We start from the raw sequence: 19,585 nt of genomic DNA on the forward strand, positions 1-19,585 counted from the left end.
TTGGAGGGAGGCCAAGAAGCCATAGGGGTGGGTTTGGGAGACTGGTATCTTGGTGGCAGCTGCATGGGCTTAGGTCTGGTAGCCCTGGATTTATGGTGAGGGTGGACTTACTTCTGGAAGGTCCACCCTTGGGCCATCCCACCTGCAAGGGAAGGGAAAGTTTGGCCGTATCCCTGACAAGGACCGGAAAGTTCAAGGACACCGCCGCCAGCCCACGTTCAGCAGAGAGCTCATCCTGCTTCATGTTGTGATGCATTGGCCTGTCCAGATGGTGGACCTGGGCCTCTTGGGCCACTGGCGGCTGTCCCCCTCGGCCCTGGGCTGTTCCTGAAGCCCTGGCCCTTGCCAAGGTGACCCAGGTGGGACAGCCCAGAGCTTCTGTTGCACGCACCCAACTCCCAAGGAACTTAGGCCTCCTCGGACCAGGTGGGGAGCACTCTTCCTTGATCCCTTGGGCTGTCAAGACAGAAAGGGCCCACCAGGCCAAAGAGGGGAATCTTGAGTTCCTGGGTGCAACAGGCGATGGCCCTGTGCCTCACGCAGTGGCCCTCTAGACCTGAGGAAGTGATCCTAGGAAGAGGCCCAGCAGATACCGGGAGAGGGCCCCCCTGCAAGGGGTCAGTGGGTGGCGTGACCTGTTTGCATGCATGCAGTTGGCCCTGTATCCATTCCTCTGCCCTGGGGACCCTGGGGCCATGGCTCTCCATGTCCTCAAGGGCACCTGCCAGGCTCGGGGTGTGACAGATGGCCAATACATGGGAGGGCGAGGGCCTGGACCTACCTACCACGGCACGCACCCTTCATGACTGGCCCCACACCCACAGGTTGCTACCTCTTGGGAAGCATGTGTGCTGTGCCTTCTTCTGGGGGGCAGCATCAACAAGGCTCATTTCCTTCAGGGACCACACTCTCCAGCTTTTTCAGGGTCCAGGTATGGGCATCTCTGCTCCTATAGCCTGCCCCTTCCTTAGAGTCACCCACTATGTGCCAGCCAGCCTAAAGCCTTGCCATGGGATGCCAAGCTTTCGGGACTGGCACTTCTTGGCTGCAGGGGCATGTGCCACGCAGCAGGGTGTTCTGACACTTGGCATACCCCTCTCTTCCCAGATGGAATCCCCAGACGAAGATTCCTCCCTGAGGGCCACATCTTGCTAGGCCCAGCCCCTGCAAGAGGCGCAGTCTCATGACTCCATCCACACCCCCCCGGGGCATCCCGCTCTACAATAAGCACCCCAGAAAGCAGGTTCAGGGGATGGCATAACACCCGCTGCGTCATCACTGCCTTGCTTGGGTCAATGATGAGAACTCATATTGTCTCTGAAGAGAGATGATGACCTAAAAATCATGCTCAATAGGATTACTCTGAGATCCAATGGAGGGTACCATGCCGGGGTCAACATCCCAAGGTTGCTTGGGGTCCAGGGGGAGTGCTGTAGTTTGGGGCTTGAGGTCACGGTTCCCTCAAAGTTCCCCACTGTGGCTGTGGTCTTTCTTTGGGCCTCCAAGTGCCCAAAGGGTCTCAGGCCTTCGACCTTCCCTGCTGACCCATTCTGCCTCCCAGGACACCTCCTGGGGAGCCATTGTTTAGCACCTGGTTCTTGTGTCTTTCAGTGGGCCATGGTGGCCAGGGTCTCTGCACGGCTTCAAACATGGCAGGTGAGTGGAAGCCACTGGGCTTAGAGGGAAGCGGCAGATGCCATTGGGGTGGTTTCGGGTACCTGTCCCTGGATGGCGGCTGCATGGACATCGGATTGGCAGCCCTGGATGTCTGTAAAGGGTGGACTTCCCCCTTGACAGTCTGCCCTCGGACCATCTCATGTGCAGAGGAAGGAAATGTTTGGGTGGGTCCCTGACAAGGACCGGAAAGTGTAAGGGCACCAACGTCAGCCCACGTTCAGCTGAGGGCTCTTGCTGCTACATGGTGTGCCCCATGGGCCCATCCAGATGGTGGATGTGGGCCTCTTGAGCCACTGGCATCTGTCTACCTGGGCCCTGAGCGTTCCTGAAGCGCTGGTCCTTGGCAAGTTGCCCCAGGCGGGAGAGCCCAGAGCTCCTGTCGCATGCACTTGACTCCCAAGGAGTTTGGGCCCACTTGGGGCAGCTGGGGAGCTCCCCTCTTGATCCCTTGGGGTGCATAGACAGGAAGAGCCCACTGGGCCTAGGAGGGGAATCTTGAATCCCTAGGCACAACAGGCGATGGCACTGGGCCTATGGTCACAGCACTCTAGACCTGAGGGAGTGATCCCAGGAAGAGGCCAAACAGGTGCAGGGACAGGGTCCCCCTGCATGGCAGACAGTGGATGGCATGCCTTGGTTGCATGGACGTGATTACCCTGGCATCCATTCCACTGACCTTGGGGCCCTGGGGGCCATGGATCCCCGTGTCCTCGAGGTCACTTCCCCAACTCCAGGTGCCAGAGATGGCCAATCTGTGGGAGGGCAAAGGCCTGGTCCTACCTACCAGGGAATGCACCCTTCAAGACTGGCTCCCCAACCACAGTGTGCTACCTCTCGGGAAGCGGTATGCCAGGCCTTCTGGGCGGCAGCATCAGCAAGGCTCGGCTCCCTCAGGGGCCACACTCTCCATTGTTTCAGGGTCCAGGTATGGGCATCTCTGCTCCTGTAGCCTGCCCCTTCCTTTTGGTTCCCCGATGTGTGCTGGCAATTCTCACAACTTGCCATGTGGCACCAGGCTTTCCAGACTGGCAGCACTTGGCCGCAGGGACAAGTGCCCCAGTGCAGGACATTTTGACAGCTGGCCTACCCCTCACTCCCCAGATGCCATCCCCAGATGAAGACCCCGCCCTGAGGTCCAAGTCTTGCTAGGCCAAGCCCCAGCAAGAGGCCCAACATCTCGTGCCATCACTCCCCTCCCAGGGCATCCCGTTCTACAGTAAACACCCAGGGTAAGCTGGTTCGGGGGATGGGAGAGCACCTGCCTGCATTTCCATTGCCTTGCTTGGGTCAATGATGAGAACTCTTATGTCTTGAAGAGAGATGATGACCTGAAATTCATGCTCAAAAGGATTACACTGAGGCCCAATGGAGGGGACCATCACTGGGTCAGCATCCAGAAGATGCTCGCAGCCCTGGGGGAGAGCTGCTATTTGGGGCTTATAGCGACTGTTCCCTCGAGGTTCCCCGCTGTGGCCGTGGTGTGACTGTGTGCTTCCAGGTGCCCAAAGGTGCTCAGGCCTTCTGCCTAGCCTGCTGACTCATTCCCCCTCCCAGGATGCCACCCAGGGAGCCATTGCTTAACAACCCTGGTCCCCTTGTGTCTTTCAGTGTGCCATGGTGGCCAGGGTCTCCATGTGGCCTCAACCATGGTCGGTGAGTGGAAGCCACTGGGCTTGCAGGGAGGTCACAGATGCCATTGGGGTTGGTTCGGGAGGCCTGTGTCTGGGAGGCGGCCCTATGGCCATTGGGCCAGGAGCCCTGGATGTCTGGAGAGGGTGGACTTACCCCTTAAAGGTCCCCCCTTGGGCCATCCCATGTTCAGGGGTAGTGAAATGTTGGCCGGGTCCCTGACAAGGACCAGAAAGTGCAGGGATGCCACCGTCAGCCCACATTCAGCTGAGGGCTCTTGCTGCTTCATGGTGTGCCCCATTTCCCATCCAGGTGGTGGACTTTGGCCCCTTGGGGGCCACTGGCGGCTGTCCCTCTTGGCCCTGGGGTGTTCTTGAAGCCTCAGCCCTTGGCAAGGTGCCCCGGGCAGGAGAGCCCAGAGCTCCTGTCACATGCAACCAACTCTCAAGGAGCTTGGTCTCCTTCAGGGCATCTGGGGAGCACCCTCCTCGATCCCTTAGGCCGCTGAAGCAGGAAGGGCTTACCGGGACTTGGAGGGGAATCTCAAGTCCCTGGGCACAACAGGCGATGGCCCTGCGACTATCGTCGTGGCACTCTAGACCTGAGGGAGTGATCCAGAAGAGGCCCAGGTGTAGGGAGAGGGCTCTCTTGCACGGCAGGCAGTGGGCGGCATGCCTTGGTTGCATGCATGCGGTTGGCCTGGCATCCATTCCTCTGCCTTAAGGACCCTGGGGGCTGTGACTCCCCATGTCCTCGAGGGCACCTGCCCAGCTCCGGGTGCAACAGATGGCCAATCCGTGGGAGGGCAGGGTCTGGCCCTACCTACCAGGGTACTCACACTTCACAACGGTTCCAGCCCCCACAGCATGCTACCTCTCAGGAAGCCTGTGTGCTGGGCCTTCTTGGGGGGCAGCATCAGCAAGAATCTGTTCCCTCAGGGGCCACACTCTCCATTGTTTTGGGGTCCAAGTATGGGCATCTCTGCTACTATAGCCTGCCTTTTCCTTGGGGTGCCTGCCGTGTGCTGGCCAGCCTCAAGCCTTGCCATGCACTGCCACGGTTTCAGACTGTCAGCTCTTGGCTGCAGGGACAGGGCCCCGGCACAGGATGTTTTGACAGCTGGCCTACCCCTCTCTCCCTAGGTCCCGTCCCAGATGAAGATCCTGGCCTGGGGGTCAAGTCTTGCTAGGCCCTGCGCCTGCAAGGAGCCCAACGTCTCTTGCCCCCATCCACGCTCATCCGGGGTGTCATGCTCTAAGTAAGCACCCCGGTAAGCAGGTTCGGGGGATGGGAGAATGCCTGCCCGCGTCACCACTGCCTTGCTTGGGTCAATGATGAGAACTCATATTGTCCCGAAGAGAGATGATGACCTAAGAATCATGCTTAATAGGATTACGCTGATTCCCAATGGAGGGGACCATTCCTGGATCAGCATCCCCAGGATGCTCAGGGCCCTGGGCAGTGCTACAGCTTGGGGTTTCAGCTGACCGATCCCTCGAGGCTCCCCCCTGTGGTTGTGGCCCCCTCCAGGGGCCCAAAGGGTTTAAGGCCTTCAGCCTTGCCTGGTGACTCTTTCCCCCTCCCAGGACGCCTCCCGAGGTGCCATTGCTTGTCAACCCTGGTCTCTTTGTGTCTCTCAGCGGGCCATGCTGGCCAGGGTCTCAGCACATCCTCAACAATGACAGGTGAGTGGAAGAACCCTGGGCATTGAGGGAGGCTGCAGATGCCTTCGTGGTGGGTTCAGGAAGCCCATGTCTTGGAAGCGGCCGCATGGGAATCAGGCCAGGAGCCCTGGATGTCCGGAGAGTGTGGACATTTCCCTTGAAGGTCTGCCCTTTGGCCATCCCACATGCAGGGGAAGTTAAATGTTGTCAGGGTCCTGGACAAGGACTGGAAAGTGCAGGGATGTCGCTGTCAGTCCATGTTCAGCTGAGGGACCTCGCTGCTTCATGGTGTGCCCCATGGGAACATCCAGATGGTGGACATAGGCCCCTTTGGGCCACTGGTGGCTGTTCCAAATGGCCCTGGGCTGTTCCTGAAGCCCTCAACCTTGGTAAGGTGTCCTGGGCTGGAGAGCTCAGAGCTCCTTTTTCATACATCGACTCCCAAGGGACTTAGGCCCCCTTGGGGCAGCTGGGGAGTTCCCATCCCTGATCCCTTTGGCTGATGAGACAGGAAGGGGCCACTCGGCTTAGGAGGGGAATCTCGAGTCCCTGGGTGCAACAGGCTATAGCCCTGGGCCTATCACAGCGGCAATCTAGACCTGAGAGATTGATCTGAGGGAAGAGGCCCAGCAGGTACAGGGAGATGTCCCCCTTGTACAGCGGGCAGTGGGCGGCATGCCTTGTTTGCGTGCACATCTTGTTTGCCCAGCATCCATTTCTCTGCCTTGTGGGCCCTGGGAGCAGTAGCTCCCTATGTCCTCAAGAGCACCTGCCCAGTTCTGGGTGCCACAGGTGGCCAACAGTGGGAAGGCAAGGGCCTGGGCCTACCTACGAGGGCATGCACACTGCACACTGGGCTGCATGCCCACTGTGTGCTACCTCTCAGGAATCCGATGTGTCGAGCCTTCTCCTGGGGGCCAGCATCAGCGAGGCTTGGCACCCTTGGGGGCCATGTTCTCCATTGTTTCTGGGTCCAGGTATGGGCATCTCTGCTCCTGTAGCCACCCCTTCCTTGTGTCCCTCCACTGTGTGCCGGGCTGCCTCACGTGTTGCCAGGTATTTCCAGGATTCCAGGAGTGGACCCTCTGGGACGCAGGGGTAGGTTCTCTGGAACAGGGCGTTTTGAAAGCTGGCCTACCCCTCTCTCCCCAGATTGTGTCCCCAGTTGAAGAACCCACCTTGAGGGCCAAGTTTTGCTAGGCCCAGCATCGGCAAGAGGCCCAACATTTCATGCCCCCGCACCCCCACTGGGCATCCTGCTCTACAGTAGGCACCCCTGAGGAGCAGTTTAGGGGATGGTGAGCACCCTAAACTGGTCGCCACTGCCTTCCTTGGGTTATGCGGCATCAGGCTTTCAGACTGGCAGCTTTTGGCCACTGAGGCAGGTGCCCCACAGCAGGACATTTTGACATTTAGCCTACGACTCTCTCCACAGACCTGCCCTAGACCAACTTCCTGCCCTGAGTTTCAAGTCTTGATAGGCCAAGCCCCGGCCGGAATCCTAATGTCTTGGGACCCCATCCCCACAGGAGCATGCCACTCTGCAGTAAACACCCCGGGTAAGCAGGTTCGGGGGGCAGGAGAGGGCTCGCCGGCATCACCATTGCCTTGCTTGGGTCAATGATGAGAACTCATATTGTCTCGAAGAGAGATGATGACCTAAAAATCATGCTCAATAGGATTACGCTGAGGCCCAATGGAAGGGACCATCTCAGAGTCAGCATCCTGAGGATGCTCAGGGCCCTGGGGGAGCGCTGCAGTTTGGGGCTTGAAGCGACCAATCCTTCAGGCTTCCCCGCTTTGGCTGTGGCCTGACTGTGGGCCTCCAGGTGCACAAGAGGTGCTTGGGCCTTCAGCCTTGCCTGCCGACCCATCCCCCCTCTCAGGATGCCTTCCGGGGAGCCATTGCTTAGCAACCCTGGTCTCTTTGTGTCTTTCAGCGGGCCTTTGTAGCCAGGGTCTCAGTGTGGTCACAAACATGGCAGGTGAGTGGAGCCACTGGGCTTCGAGGGAGGCCATAGACGCCACCTGGAGTGGGTACGGGTGGCCTGTGTCTGGGTGGCGGCCACATGGGGGTCGGGTTGGGAAACCTGGTGGTCAGAGAGGATGGATTTCCCCATTGGAGGTTTCCCTTGGGCCATCCCAGGTGCAGGGGAATCGAAGGATTGGCTAGGCCCCTGACATGGAGCAGAAAGTGCAGGGATGCCACTGTCAGGCAACGATTAGCTGAGGGAACTCCCTGCTTCACGGTGTGCCCCATGTGCCCATCCAGATGGTGGATATAGGCCCCTTGGGGCAACTGGAGGCTGTCTCCTCGGGCCTGGGGTGTTCATGAAGCCCCGGACCTTGACATGTTGCCCTGGGCAGGAGAGCTCAGAACTCCTGTCGCATGCACCTGACTCCCAAGGAGCTTGGGCCCCTCGGGGCAACTGGGGAGTTCCCCTCTCCAATCCCTTGGGCTGCTGAGACAGGAAGGGCCAACCTGGCCTAGGAGAGTAATCTTGAGTCCCTGGGCACAACAGGCGATGTCCTTGGGCCTATCATCATGGCACTCTAGATCTGAGGGAGTGATCCTGGCAATGAGGCCCAGCAGGTGCAGGGAGAAGGCTCCTATGCAGGGCGGGAATGGCGGCATGCCTGGTTGCGAGCACGCTGTTATCCTGGCATCCATTCCTCTGCCCTTGGGACCCTGAGGGCCATGGGTCCCCATGTCCCTGAGGGAACCAGCCCAACTCCGGGTGTCAGAGATGGCCAATCTGTGGGAGGGCGAGGGCCTGACTGTACATACCAGGGCACCCACCCTTCATGCCTGGCCCAGAGTCCACAGTGTGTTACCTCTCTGGAAGGCTGTGTGCCAGGCCTTCTGGGGGGCAGCACAGCAAGCCTCGGCTCTCATGGGGACCACGCTCTCTGTTGTTTCGAGGTCAAGGTATGGGCATTTGCTCCTGTAGCTTGTCCCTTCCATGCAGTCCCATGCTGTATGCCAGCCGGCCTCACACCTTGCCATGTGGCGCCAGGCTTTTCGGACTGGCAGCTCTTGGCTATAATGCAGGTGCCATGGATCAGTGTGGTTTGAAACCTTGCCTACACCTCTCTCTCCAGATCCTGTCCCCAGATGAACATCCTGCCCTGAGGGCCATTTCTTCCTAGGCCCAAGCACTATAAGACACCCAACGTCTCGTGCCCCCACCCCCCTGGGCACTTGCTCTACAGTAAGCACCCCGGTAAGCTGGTTTGGGGGAGGGGTGAGTGCTTGTCTGCGTTGCCCCTGCCTTCCTTGGGTCAATGATGAGAATTCTTAATGTCTTGAAGAGATATGATGACCTAAAAATCATCCTCAATAGGATTACGCTGAGGCCCAATGGAGGGAATCATGCCAGAGTCAGCATCCTGAGGATGCTTGGGGCCCTGGGAGAGCGCTGCAGATTGGGGCTTGAAGGAACCGTTCCCTGAAGGCTCCCCACTGTGACTATGAACTGACTGTGGGCCTCCAGGTGCCCACGAGTGGATCACGCCTTTGGCCTTGCTTGCCAACCCATTCTTCCTCCAAGGACGCCTCTTAAGAGCCATTGCTTTGCAACCCCGATTTCCTTGTGTCTTTCTCAGGTCATGGTGGCCACTGTCTCAGTGCAGTCACAACCATGGCAGGTGAGTGGAAACCACTGCATTTGGAGGGAGGCCACAGATGTTGGGGTGGGTTGTGAGGCCTGTGTTTAGGTGGCTGCCTTATAGGAATATGGTGGGAAACCCTGTATTTCTGGAGGGTGGACTTCCCCCTTGAAGGTCTACCCTTGGGTCATCCCACATGCAGGGGTAGGGAATGATGGGCTGGTTCCCTTACAAGGAGTAGAAAGTGCAGGGACACTGCTGTTACCCAGTTCAGCTGAGGGATCTTGCTGCTTCAAGGTGTGCCCCATGGGCCCATCCAGATGGTGGACGTGGGCCCCTTGGGACCACTGGCGGCTGTCCCCCTCAGCCCTCAACTGTTCCTGTAACCCCGGCACATGGCAAGGTGCCCTGGGTGGAAGAGCCCAGAGTTCTTGTCACATGCACCTGACTGCCAAGAAGTTTGAGTCCCCTCGGGGCAGCTAGGAGCTCCCCTCCTTGATCCCTTGTGCTGCTGAGACAGCAAGGGCCCACCGGGACTAGGAGGGAAATCTCAAGTCCCTGGGCACAACAGGCGATGGCCCTGGGGCTCTTGCACTGACACTCTAGACCTGATGGATTTATCCAGGGGAAGAGGCTCAGCAGATGCAGGGAGAGGCCCCCTACTTGGGTGGCAGGTGGTGCGCTACATGCCTTGGTTGCATGGATGTGTTTGGCCCAGCATTCATTCCTCTACCCTGGGGACCCTGGGGGCCATGGCTCCCTGTGTCTTCGAGGGCAGCTGCCAGGCTCGGGGTGCAACAGATGGCCAATACGTGGGAGGACAGTAGGTAGACCTACCTACCAGGGCACACACCCTTCACGACAGCCCTGCACCCACAGCATGCTACCTCTTGGGAAGCATGTGTGCCATGCCTTCTTCTGGGGGGCAGCATCAACAAGGCTTGGCTCCTTCGGGGGCCAAGCTCTCCTTTTTGGGGGGTCTAGGTATGGGCATCTCGGCCCCATAGCCTGCCCCATTTTGCGGTTCCCACCGTATGTTGGAGGGCCTCACGCCTTGCCCCGCAGCACCAGGATTTCAGGACTGGCAACTCTTGGCCACAGGGGTAGGTCTCCCAGAGAATGGCATTTTGACACCAGGCCTATCCTCTCTCCCCAGATCATGTACCCATACGAGGATCCTGCCCTGAGGGCCAAATCTTCCTAGGCCCAGCCCTGGCAACTGGCCCAAAGTCTCCTGCCCTGACACCTAGACCACCTTCCAGGGTAATCTGCTCTACAGTAAGCTCCCCTGGTAAGCAGATTCAGTGACAGAAGAGTGCACACCTGCATTGCTACTGCCTTGCTTGGGTCCATGATGAGAATTTATATTGTCTCAAAGAGAGATGATGACCTAAAAATCATGCCGAATAGGATTACGCTGAGGCCCATTGGCAGGGTCCATCCCGAGGTCAGCATCCCGAGGATGCTCGGAGCCCTGGGGGAGCGCTGCAGTTTGGGGCATGAGGAGACCGATCCCTCGGGGCTCCCCGCTGTGGCTATGGTCTGACTGTGGGCCTCCAGGTGCCCAAAGGTGCTCAGGCCTTCAGCCTTGACTGCCGACTAATTCCCCCCACCAGGTCGCCTCCCAGGGAGCCATTGCTTAGCCATTTGGGACTCCTTGTGTCTTTCCATGGGCCATGGTGGCCAGGGTCACAGTTCGACCAGCCCCGCGCCCACAGCATGCTACCTCTCGAGAAGCGTGTGTGCTGTGCCTTCTTCTGGGGAGCAGCATCAACAAGGCTTGGCTCCTTAAGGGACCAAGCTCTCCGTTTTTTCAGGGTCCAGGTATGGGCATCTCTGCTCCTATAGCCTGCCCCTTCCTTGTGGTCACGTGCTGTGTGCTGGCTGGCCTAAAACCTTGCCACGCAGTGCCAGGCTTTTGGGACTGGCACTTCATGGCTGCAGGGGCAGGTGCCACGCAGCAGGGCATTCTGACACCTGGCCTACCCCTCTCTCCCCAGATCACGACCCCAGATGAAGATTCTGCCCTGAGGGCGAAGTCTTGCTAGGCCCAGCCCCTGCAAGAGGCTCAAAGTCTTGTGACTCTGTCGCCCACTGGGGTATCCGGCTCTACACTAAGCACCCAAGAAAGCAGGTTCAGGGTACGCATTGCACCATCCTGTGTCATCACTGCCTTGCTTGGGTCAATGATGAGAACTCATAGTGTCTTGAAGAGAGATGATGACTTAAAATCATGCTCAGTAGGATTACGCTGAGGCCCATTTGTAGGGTCCATCCTGAGGTCAGCATCTCGAGGATGCTCGGGGCCTTGGGGGAACGCTGCAGTTTGGAGTTTGAGGTGACCAATCCCTCGGGTGTCCCCGCTGTGGCTGTGGTCTGACTGTGGGCCTCCAGGTGCCCAAAGGTGCTCAGGCCTTTGGCCTTGCCTGCTGACTCATTCCCCCTACGAGGATGCCTAGCAGGGATCCATTGTTGGCAATCCTGGACTCTTTGTGTCTTTCCATGGGCCATGGTGGCCAGGGTCACAGTTCGGCCTCAAACATGGCAGGTAATTGGAAGCCACTGGGCTTGGAGGGAGGCTGAGACCCCATAGGGGTGGGTTTGGGAGGCTTGTAACTGGGCGGCAGCCACATGGGCTCGGGCTGATAGCCCTGGATATAAGGAGAGGGTGGACTTACCTCTTGACAGTCTGCCCTTGGGCCATCCCACCTGCAAGGGAAGGGAAAGTTTGGCTGTGTCCCTGACAAGGACCTTAACGTGCAGGGACACTGCCCTCAGCCCACGTTTAGGTGAGGGCTCATGCTGCTCACGTTGTGACACATTCGCCTGTCCAGATGGTGGACCTGGGCCCCTTGGGCCACTGGTGGCTGTCCTCCTCGGCCCTGGGCTATTCCTGAAGCTCCGGCCATTGCCAAGGTGACCCGGGTGGGACAACCCAGAGCTTCTGTCCCACGCACTTACTCCAAGGAGCTTGGGCCTCCTCGGACCAGCTGGGAAGCTCTCCTCCCTGGTCCCTTGGGCTGTCAAGACAGAAAGGACCCACCAGGCCAAGGAGGGGAATCTTGAGTTCCTGGGTGCAACAGGCGATGGCCCTGGGCCTCTCGCAGCGGCACTCTAGACCTGGGTAGTGATTCCGGGAAAAGGCCCAGCAGGTGCAGGGAGAGGACCTCCTGCAAGGGGGTCAGTGGGTGGCATGACCTGGTTGCATGCATGCGGTTGGCACAGTATCCATTCCTCTGCCCTGGGAACCCCGGGGGCCTTGCCTCCCCATGTCTTTGAGAGGAGCTGCCAGGCTCGGGGTGCGACAGATGGCCAATCCGTGGGAGGGCGAGTGCCTGGACCTCGCATGCACCCTTCACGACCCTTCACGACCAGCCTCGCGCCCACAGTGTGCTACCTCTCAAGAAGCGTGTGTGCCGTGCCTTCTTCTGGGGGGCAGCATCAAAAAGGCTCAGGTTCTTCAGGAGCCAAGCTCTCCGTTTTTTCGGTGTCCAGGTATGGACATCTCTGCTCCTATAGCCTGCCCGTTCCTTGTGGTCACCCGCTGTGTGCCAACCTGCCTAAAGCCTTGCCACATCATCCCAGGCTTTTGGGACTGGCACTTCGTGGCTGCAGGGGCAGGTGCCATGCAGCAGGGCGTTCTGACACCTGGCCTACCCCTCTCTCCCCAGATCGTGTCCCCAGACGAAGATTCTGCCCTGAGGGCGAAGTCTTGCTAGACCCAGCCCCTACAAGAGGCTGAAAGTCTTGTGACTCTGTCGCACACCGGGGCATCCCGCTCTACACTAAGCACCCCAGAAAGTAGGTTCAGGGGACGTCATAGCACCCGCCTTCGTCGTCACTGCCCTGCTTGGGTCAATGATGAGAACTCATATTGTCTCAAAGAGAGATGATGACTTAAAAATCATGCTCAATAGGATTATGCTGAGGCCCAATAGAGAGAACCATGCCAGGTCAAATTCCCAAGGTTGCTTAGGGCCCTGGGGAATGCTGTAGTTTTGGGCTTGAAGTGATGGCCTTGAAGATCCCTGCTGTGGTGGTGGCCTTACTGTGGACCTCCATGTGCCCAAAGGGACTCAGGCATTTGACCTTCCCTGCTGACCCATTATCCCTCCCAGGACACCTCCTGTGGAGCCATTGCTTAGCACCTAGTTCTCCTTGTGTCATTCAGTGGGCCGTGGTGGCCAGGGTCTCTGCACGGCTTCAAACATGGCAGGTGAGTGGAAGCCACTGGGCTTGGAGGGAAGCGGCAGACGCCATAGGGGTGGGTTCGGGTGGCCCGTATCTGGGTGGCGGTGCTATGGACATCGGACCAGAGGCCCTGGATGTCTGTAGTGGGTGGAAGTCCACCCTTGGACCATCTCATGTGCAGAGGAAGGAAAAGTTTGCGTGGGTCCCTGACAAGGACTGGAAATTGTAAGGGCACCAATGACAGCCCACATTCAGCTGAGGGCTCTTGCTGCTTCACGGTGTGCCCCATGGGCCCATGCAGATGGTGGATGTGGGGGTCTTGGGCCACTGGCGTCTGTCCACTTTGGCCCTGAGCTATTCCTGAAGCCCCGGCCATTGCCAAGGTGATCCGGGTGGGACAACCCAGAGCTGTTCCTGAAGCAATGGCCCTTGGCAAGTTGCTCTGGGCAGGAGAGCCAAGAGCTCCTGTCACATGCACTTGACTTCCAAGGAGCTTGGGCCAACTCGGGGCCGCTGGGTGGCTCCCCTACTGATTCCTTGGGCTGTGGAGTCAGGACGAGCCCACTGGGCCTAGGAGGGGAATCTCAGATCCCTAGGCTCAACAGGCGATGACCCTGGGCCTATGGTCACAGCACTCTAGACCTGAGGGAGTGATCCAAGGAAGAGGCCAAACAGGTGCAGGGACAGGGTCCCCCTTCACGGCGGACAGTGGGAGGCATGCCTGGTTGCGTGGACATAATTACCCTGGCATCCATTCCTCTGACCTTGGGGCCCTGAGGGCCGTGGTTCCCCATGTCCTCAAGGTCACTTGCCCAACTCCGGGTATTACAGATGGCCAATCCCTGGGAGGGCTTGGGCCTGGTCCTACCCACCAGGGAACGCACCCTTCACGCCCAGCCCCCTGCCAACAGTGTGCTACCTCTCGGGAAGTCTGTGTGCAGTGCTTTCTCCTGGTCAGCAGTATTAGCAAGCCTCGGCTCCCTCGGGGGCCACACTTTCCGTTGTTTCGGGGTCAAGTATGGGCATCTCTGTTCCTGTAGCCTGCCCCTTCCTTGCGGTCCCCTGATGTATGCTCACAATTCTCACAACTTGCCATGCAGCACCAGGCTTTCAAGACTGGCAGCTCTTGGATGCAGGGACAGGTGCCCTGGGGAAGGACATTTTGACACTGCTCTACCCCTCTCTCCCCAGATGCTGTCCCCAGATTAAGATCCCACCCTGAAGTGCAAGTCTTGCTATGCTAAGCCCTGCAAGAGGCCCAACATCTCGTGCTATCACCCCCCTCCCAGGGCATCCCATTCTAGAGTAAACACCCAGGGTAAGCTGGTTCAGGAGACGGGAGAGCATCCACCTGTGTAGCCAGTGCCTTGCTTGGGTCAATGATGAGAACTCATATTGTCTCGAAGAGAGATGATGACCTAAAATTCATGCTCAATAGGATTACGCTGAGGCTCAATGGAGGGAATCACACCAGGGCCAGCATCCTGAGGATGCTTGGGGTCCTGGGAGAGTGCTGCAGATTGGGGCTTGAAGCAACCATTCCCTCAAGGCTCCCCACTGTGGCTATGAACTGACTGTGGGCCTCCAGGTGACCACAAGTGGATCAAGCCTTCAGCCTTGCCTGCCAACCCATTATTCCTCCAGGACGCCTCCTGAAGAGCCATTGCTTTGCAACCCCGATTTCTTTGTGTCTTTCTCGGGCCTTGGTGGCCATTGTCTCAGCACAGCCACAACCATGGCAGGTGAGTGGAAGCCACTGCACTTGGAGGAAGGCCGCAGATGTCGTTGGGGTGGGTCATGAGGCCCGTATCTAGGTGGCTGCTGCATGGGAATATGGCTGGGAGCCCTGGATGTCCAGAGAGGATGGACTTCCCCTTGAAGGTCTGCCCTTGGGCCATCCAACATGCAGGGGAAGCGAAAGATGGGCAGGGTCCCTTACAAGGACCGGAAAGTGTAGGCATGCTGCCGTCACCCAGTTCACCTGAAGGATCTTGCTGCTTCAAGGTGTGCCCCGTGGGCCCATCCAGATGGTGGGCATGGGCCCCTTGGGACCACTGGTGGCTGTCCCCCTCAGCCCTCAACCGTTCCTGCAGCCCTGGCACTTGGCAAGGTGCCCTGGGTAGAAGAGCCCTCCAGAGTTCCTGTCACATGTACCCAACTCCCAAGGAGCTTGGGTCCCCTTGGGGCAGCTGGGAGCTCCCCTCCCTGATCCCTTGGGCTGCTGAGAAAGCAAGAGCCCTCTGGGTCTAGGAGGGGAATCTCAAGTCCCTGGGCACAAAAGGTGATGGCCCTGGGGCTCTCGCCCTGACACTCTAGACTTAATGGAGTTATCCAGGGGAAGAGGCTCAGCAGGTGCAGGGAGAGGCATCCCATTCCCTACGGGCAGTGGCTGCATGCCTTGGTTGTGTGCATGTGCTTGGCCCAGCATCCATTCCTCTACCCTGGGGACCCTGGGGGTGATGGCTTCCCGTGTCCTCGAAGACACCTGCCCCCAAGGGTGTCACAGATGGCCAATCCGTGGGAGGGTGAGGCCTTGGCCCTACCTACCAGAACAGGCTCCCTGCACGCCAAGCTTTGCTCCCACACACTGCTACCTCTCAGGTAACCTGTGTGCCGGCCTTCTCCTGGGGGCAGCCTCAGAAAGCCTCTGCTCCCTCGGGGGCCACGCTCTCCATTGTTTTGGGGTCCAGGTATGGGCATCTCGGTTCCTGTAGCCTGCCCCTTTCGTGCAGTTCCCACCATATGCCGGCGGGCCTCATGCCTTGCCATGCAGCACCAGGATTTCGGGATTGGCAGCTCTTGGCTGCAGGGGTAGGTGCTCCGCAGAATGGCGTTTTGACACCAGGCCTACACTCTCTCCACAGATCACGTACCCAGACAAAGATCCTGTCCTGCGGGCCAAATCTTCCTAGGCCCAGCCCTGGCAACTGCCCCAACATCTCCTGCCCTGGCACCCTCCAGGGTAATCTGCTCTACAGTAAGCTCCCCTGGTAAGCAGATTCGGGGGACAAGGGAGTGCCCCCCTGCATTGCTACTACCTTCCTTGGGTCATGATGAGAACCCATATTGACTCGAAGAGAGATGATGGCCTAAAAATCATGCTCAATAGGATTACGCTGAGGCCCATTGGAAGGTTCCATCCCGAGGTCAGGATCCCGAGGATGCTCGGGGCTCTGGGGGAGCGCTGCAGCTTGGGACTTGAGGTGACTGATCCCTCGGGGGTCCCCACTGTGGCTATATTCTGACTGTGGGCCTCCTGGTGCCCAAAGGTGCTTAGGCCTTTGGCCTTGCCTGCCGACTCATTCCCCCTACCAGGACGCCTCCCAGAGAGCCATTGCTTAGCAATCCTGGACTCCTTGTGTCTTTCTGAGGGCCATGGTGGCCAGGGTCTCAGTTCGGCCTCAACCATGGCAGGTGATTTGAAGCCCTGTGATTGGAGGGAAGCCAAGACGCCATGGGGTAGGTTAGGAAGGCTGGTATCTGGGCAGCAGGCATATGGGCTTCGGGCTGGTAGCCCTGGATATAAGAAAGGGTGGACTTACCTCTTGAAGTTCCGCCATTGGGCCATCCCACCTTCAAGGAAAAGGAAAATTTGGCTGTGTTCCTGACAAGGACCTTAACGTGCAAGGACACTGCCATCAGCCCACATTCAGCTGAGGGCTTGTGCTGCTTCACGTTGTGACGCATTGGCCTGTCCAGATGGTGGACCTGGGCCCCTTGGGCCACTGGCGGCTGTCCCCCTCGGCCCTGGGCTGTTCCTGAAGCCCCGGCCATTGAGAAGGTGACCCGGGTGGGACAGCCCAGAGCTTTTGTCCCACGCACCTAATTCCAAAGAGCTTGGGCCTCCTCGGACCAGCTGGAGAGTTCTCCTCCCTGATCCCTTGGGCTGTCAAGACAGAAAGGGCCCACCAGGCCACGGAGGGGAATCTTGAGTTCCTGGGTGCAACAGGCGATGGCCCTGGGGCTCTCGCAGCAACTCCCTAGCCTTGAGGTAGTGATCCCGGGAAGAGGCTCAGTAGGTGCAAGGAGAGGGCTCCCCTGCAAGGGGAGCAATGGCGTCATGACCTGGTTGCATGCATGCAGTTGGCCCAGTATCCATTCCTCTGCCCTGGGGATGCTGGGGGCCATGGTTCCCCATGTCTTCGAGGGCACCTGCCAGGCTTGGGGTGCGACAGATGGCCAATCCGTGGGAGGCAAGGGACTGGACCTAACTACCTACCAGGACACGCACACTTCATGACCGGCCCTGCACCCATAGCGTGCTACCTCTTGGGAAGCGTGTGTGCCGTGCCTTCTTCTGGGGGGCAGCATCAAAAAGGCTCGGCTCCTTCAGCGGCCAAGCTCTCCATTTTTTCGGTGTCCAGGTATGGACATCTCTGCTCCCATAGCCTGCCCCTTCCTTGTGGTTACCCGCTGTGTGCCGGCTGGCCTAAAGCCTTGCCACACGGCACTAGGCTTTCGGGACTGGCACTTCGTGGCTGTAGGGGCAGGTGTCACTCAGCAGGGCGTTCTGACACCTTGCCTACCCCTCTCTCCCCATCATGTTCCCAGATGAAGATTCCGCCCTGAGGGCCACGTCTTGCTTGGCCCAGCCCCTGCAAGAGGCCCAAAGTCTTGTGACTCTGTCCCCGCCCCCACCCCCCACCGGGGCATCCCGCTCTACAGTAAGTACCCCAGAAATCAGGTTCGGAGGACGCCCTAATGCCCGCCTTCGTCGTCACTGCCTTGCTTGGGTCAATGATGAGAACTCATATTGTCTCGAAGAGAGATGATGACCTAAAAATCATGCTCAATAGGATTTCACTGAGGCCCAATGGAGGATACCATGCTGGGGTCAACATCTGAAGGTTGCTTGGGGTCCTGGGGGAGTGTTGTAGTTTGGGGCTTGAGGCGATGGATCCCTCAAAGTTCCCCGCTGTGGCTGTGGCATTTCGATGATCCTCCAAGTGCCCAAAGGGCCTCAGGACTTCGAACTTCCCTGCTAACCCTATCTGCCTCTCAGGACAAATCCTGGGGAGCCATTGTTTAGCACCTGGTTCTTCTTGTGTCTTTCAGTGGACCTTGGTGGCCAGGGTCTCCGTACGGCCTCAAAAATGGCAGGTGAGTGGAAGCCACTGGGATTGGAGGGAAGCAGCAGACGCCACTGGGGTGGGGTCGGGTGGCCCGTGTCTGGGTGGCTGCACATGGACATTGGACTGGGAGCCCTGGATACCTGTAGCGGGTGGATTTCCCCCTTGTAAGTACGCCCTTGGACCATCTCATGTGCAGGGTAAGCAAGGGTTTGCGTGGGTCCCTGACAAGGACCGGAAAGTGTAAGGTCACCAACGTCAGCCCACGTTCAGCTGAGGGCTCTTGCTGCATCATGGTGTGCCTCATGGGCCCATCCAGATGGTGGACGTGGGCCCCTTGGGCCACTGGCATCTGTCCACCTCGGCCCTGAGCTGTTCCTGAAGTGCTGGCCCTTGGTAAGTTTCCCTGGGCAGAGGAGCCAAGAGCTCCAGTCACATGCACTCGACTCCCAAGGAGCTTGGGCCCAACTGGAGAAGCTGGGGAGCTCCCCTCCCAATCCCTTGGGGCACATAGACAGGAAGAACCCACTGGGCCTAGGAGGGGATCCTCGAATCCCTAGGCGCAACAGTCGTTGGCCCTGGGCCTATGGTAGTAGCACTCTAGACTTGAGGAAGTGATCGCAGGAAGAGGCCAAACAGGTACAGGGACAGGGTCCCCCTGCACAGCGGACAGTGGGTGGCATGCCTTGGTTGCATGGATGTGATTACCCTGGCATCCATTCCTCTGACCTTGGGGCCCCCGGGGGCTGTGACTCCCCGTGTCCTTGAGGTCACTTGACCAACTCCGGGTGTCACAGATGGCCAATCTCTAGGAGGGCGAGGGCCTGGTCCTACCTACAAGACAATGCACCCTTCACACTTGGCCCCTTGCCCACAGTGTGCTCCCTCTCGCGATGCCTGTGTGCCAGGCCTTCTCCTGGGTGGCAGCATCAGCAAGGCTCAGTTCCCTCGGGGACTACATTTTCCATTGTTTCGGGGTCCAGGTATGGACATCTCTGCTCCTGTAGCCTGCTCCTTCCTTTGGGTCCCCCGATGTGTGCTGGCAATCCTCACGACTTGCCACGCGGCACCAGGCTTTTGGGACTGGCAGCTCTTGGCCACAGGGACAGGTGCCCCAGTGCAGGACATTTTGACAGCTGGCCACCCCTCTCTCCCCAGATGCCATCCCCGAGATGAAGATCGCTCCCTGAGGTCCAAGTCTTGCTAGGCCAAGCCCTGGCAAGGGGTCCAACATATCGTGCCATCGCCCCCTTCCCAGGGCATCCTGTTCTACAGAAAGCACCCTGGGTAAGCCAGTTCGGGGGATGCGAGAGTGCCCCCGTGTGTCGCCATTGCCTTGCTTGGGTCAATGATGAGAACTCAATTTGTCTCGAAGAGAGTTGATGACCTAAAAATCATGCTCAATAGGATTACACTGAGGCCCAATGGAGGGGACCATCCCCAGGTCAGCATCGAGAAGATTCTCGGGGCCCTGGGGGAGAGCTGCTGTTTGGGGCTTGAAGTGACCGTTCCCTTGAGGCTCCCCGCTGTGGCTGTTGTCTGACTATGGGCCTCCAGGTGCCAAAGAGGTGCTCAGGGCTTCTGCCTTGCCTGCCGACTCATTGCCCCTCCCAGGACGCCTGCCAGGGAGCCATTGCTTAACAACCCTGGTCCCCTTGTGTCTTTCAGTGGGCCGTGGTGGCCAGGGTCTCCATGTGGATTCAACCATGGCAGGTGAGTGGAAGCCACTGGCCTTGGAGGAAGGCC

General features: G+C 58.8%; 12 non-coding genes across 12 annotated transcripts; all 12 read left to right on the forward strand.

The window, feature by feature from the left end:
- Positions 1-1,289: 1,289 nt before the first annotated feature.
- LOC115939511 (small nucleolar RNA SNORD115) lies at positions 1,290-1,371 on the forward strand. The gene has a single exon (XR_004074314.1). It is a non-coding gene; the product is annotated as a small nucleolar RNA SNORD115 (small nucleolar RNA).
- Positions 1,372-2,961: 1,590 nt separating this feature from the next.
- On the forward strand, positions 2,962-3,041 carry LOC115939485 (small nucleolar RNA SNORD115). Its single transcript, XR_004074289.2, has one exon. It is a non-coding gene; the product is annotated as a small nucleolar RNA SNORD115 (small nucleolar RNA).
- A 1,590-nt stretch (positions 3,042-4,631) lies between these two features.
- Positions 4,632-4,712, forward strand: LOC115939506 (small nucleolar RNA SNORD115). The gene has a single exon (XR_004074310.1). It is a non-coding gene; the product is annotated as a small nucleolar RNA SNORD115 (small nucleolar RNA).
- A 1,872-nt stretch (positions 4,713-6,584) lies between these two features.
- LOC115939524 (small nucleolar RNA SNORD115) lies at positions 6,585-6,665 on the forward strand. The gene has a single exon (XR_014148873.1). It is a non-coding gene; the product is annotated as a small nucleolar RNA SNORD115 (small nucleolar RNA).
- A 1,584-nt stretch (positions 6,666-8,249) lies between these two features.
- Positions 8,250-8,330, forward strand: LOC115939498 (small nucleolar RNA SNORD115). Its single transcript, XR_004074302.1, has one exon. It is a non-coding gene; the product is annotated as a small nucleolar RNA SNORD115 (small nucleolar RNA).
- Positions 8,331-9,924: 1,594 nt separating this feature from the next.
- LOC115939508 (small nucleolar RNA SNORD115) lies at positions 9,925-10,005 on the forward strand. The gene has a single exon (XR_004074311.1). It is a non-coding gene; the product is annotated as a small nucleolar RNA SNORD115 (small nucleolar RNA).
- Positions 10,006-10,759: 754 nt separating this feature from the next.
- On the forward strand, positions 10,760-10,839 carry LOC115939495 (small nucleolar RNA SNORD115). The gene has a single exon (XR_004074299.1). It is a non-coding gene; the product is annotated as a small nucleolar RNA SNORD115 (small nucleolar RNA).
- Positions 10,840-12,431: 1,592 nt separating this feature from the next.
- Positions 12,432-12,512, forward strand: LOC115939482 (small nucleolar RNA SNORD115). The gene has a single exon (XR_004074286.1). It is a non-coding gene; the product is annotated as a small nucleolar RNA SNORD115 (small nucleolar RNA).
- Positions 12,513-14,143: 1,631 nt separating this feature from the next.
- LOC115939487 (small nucleolar RNA SNORD115) lies at positions 14,144-14,224 on the forward strand. The gene has a single exon (XR_004074291.1). It is a non-coding gene; the product is annotated as a small nucleolar RNA SNORD115 (small nucleolar RNA).
- A 1,591-nt stretch (positions 14,225-15,815) lies between these two features.
- On the forward strand, positions 15,816-15,895 carry LOC145723637 (small nucleolar RNA SNORD115). The gene has a single exon (XR_014148879.1). It is a non-coding gene; the product is annotated as a small nucleolar RNA SNORD115 (small nucleolar RNA).
- A 1,606-nt stretch (positions 15,896-17,501) lies between these two features.
- Positions 17,502-17,582, forward strand: LOC145723634 (small nucleolar RNA SNORD115). The gene has a single exon (XR_014148874.1). It is a non-coding gene; the product is annotated as a small nucleolar RNA SNORD115 (small nucleolar RNA).
- Positions 17,583-19,181: 1,599 nt separating this feature from the next.
- Positions 19,182-19,262, forward strand: LOC115939499 (small nucleolar RNA SNORD115). The gene has a single exon (XR_004074303.2). It is a non-coding gene; the product is annotated as a small nucleolar RNA SNORD115 (small nucleolar RNA).
- Positions 19,263-19,585: the final 323 nt, after the last annotated feature.

The sequence above is a fragment of the Leptonychotes weddellii genome, chromosome 9 (assembly GCF_054177405.1).
Source record: "Leptonychotes weddellii isolate Sample4059 chromosome 9, ASM5417740v2, whole genome shotgun sequence".
Taxonomy (NCBI): Eukaryota; Metazoa; Chordata; class Mammalia; order Carnivora; family Phocidae; genus Leptonychotes; species Leptonychotes weddellii.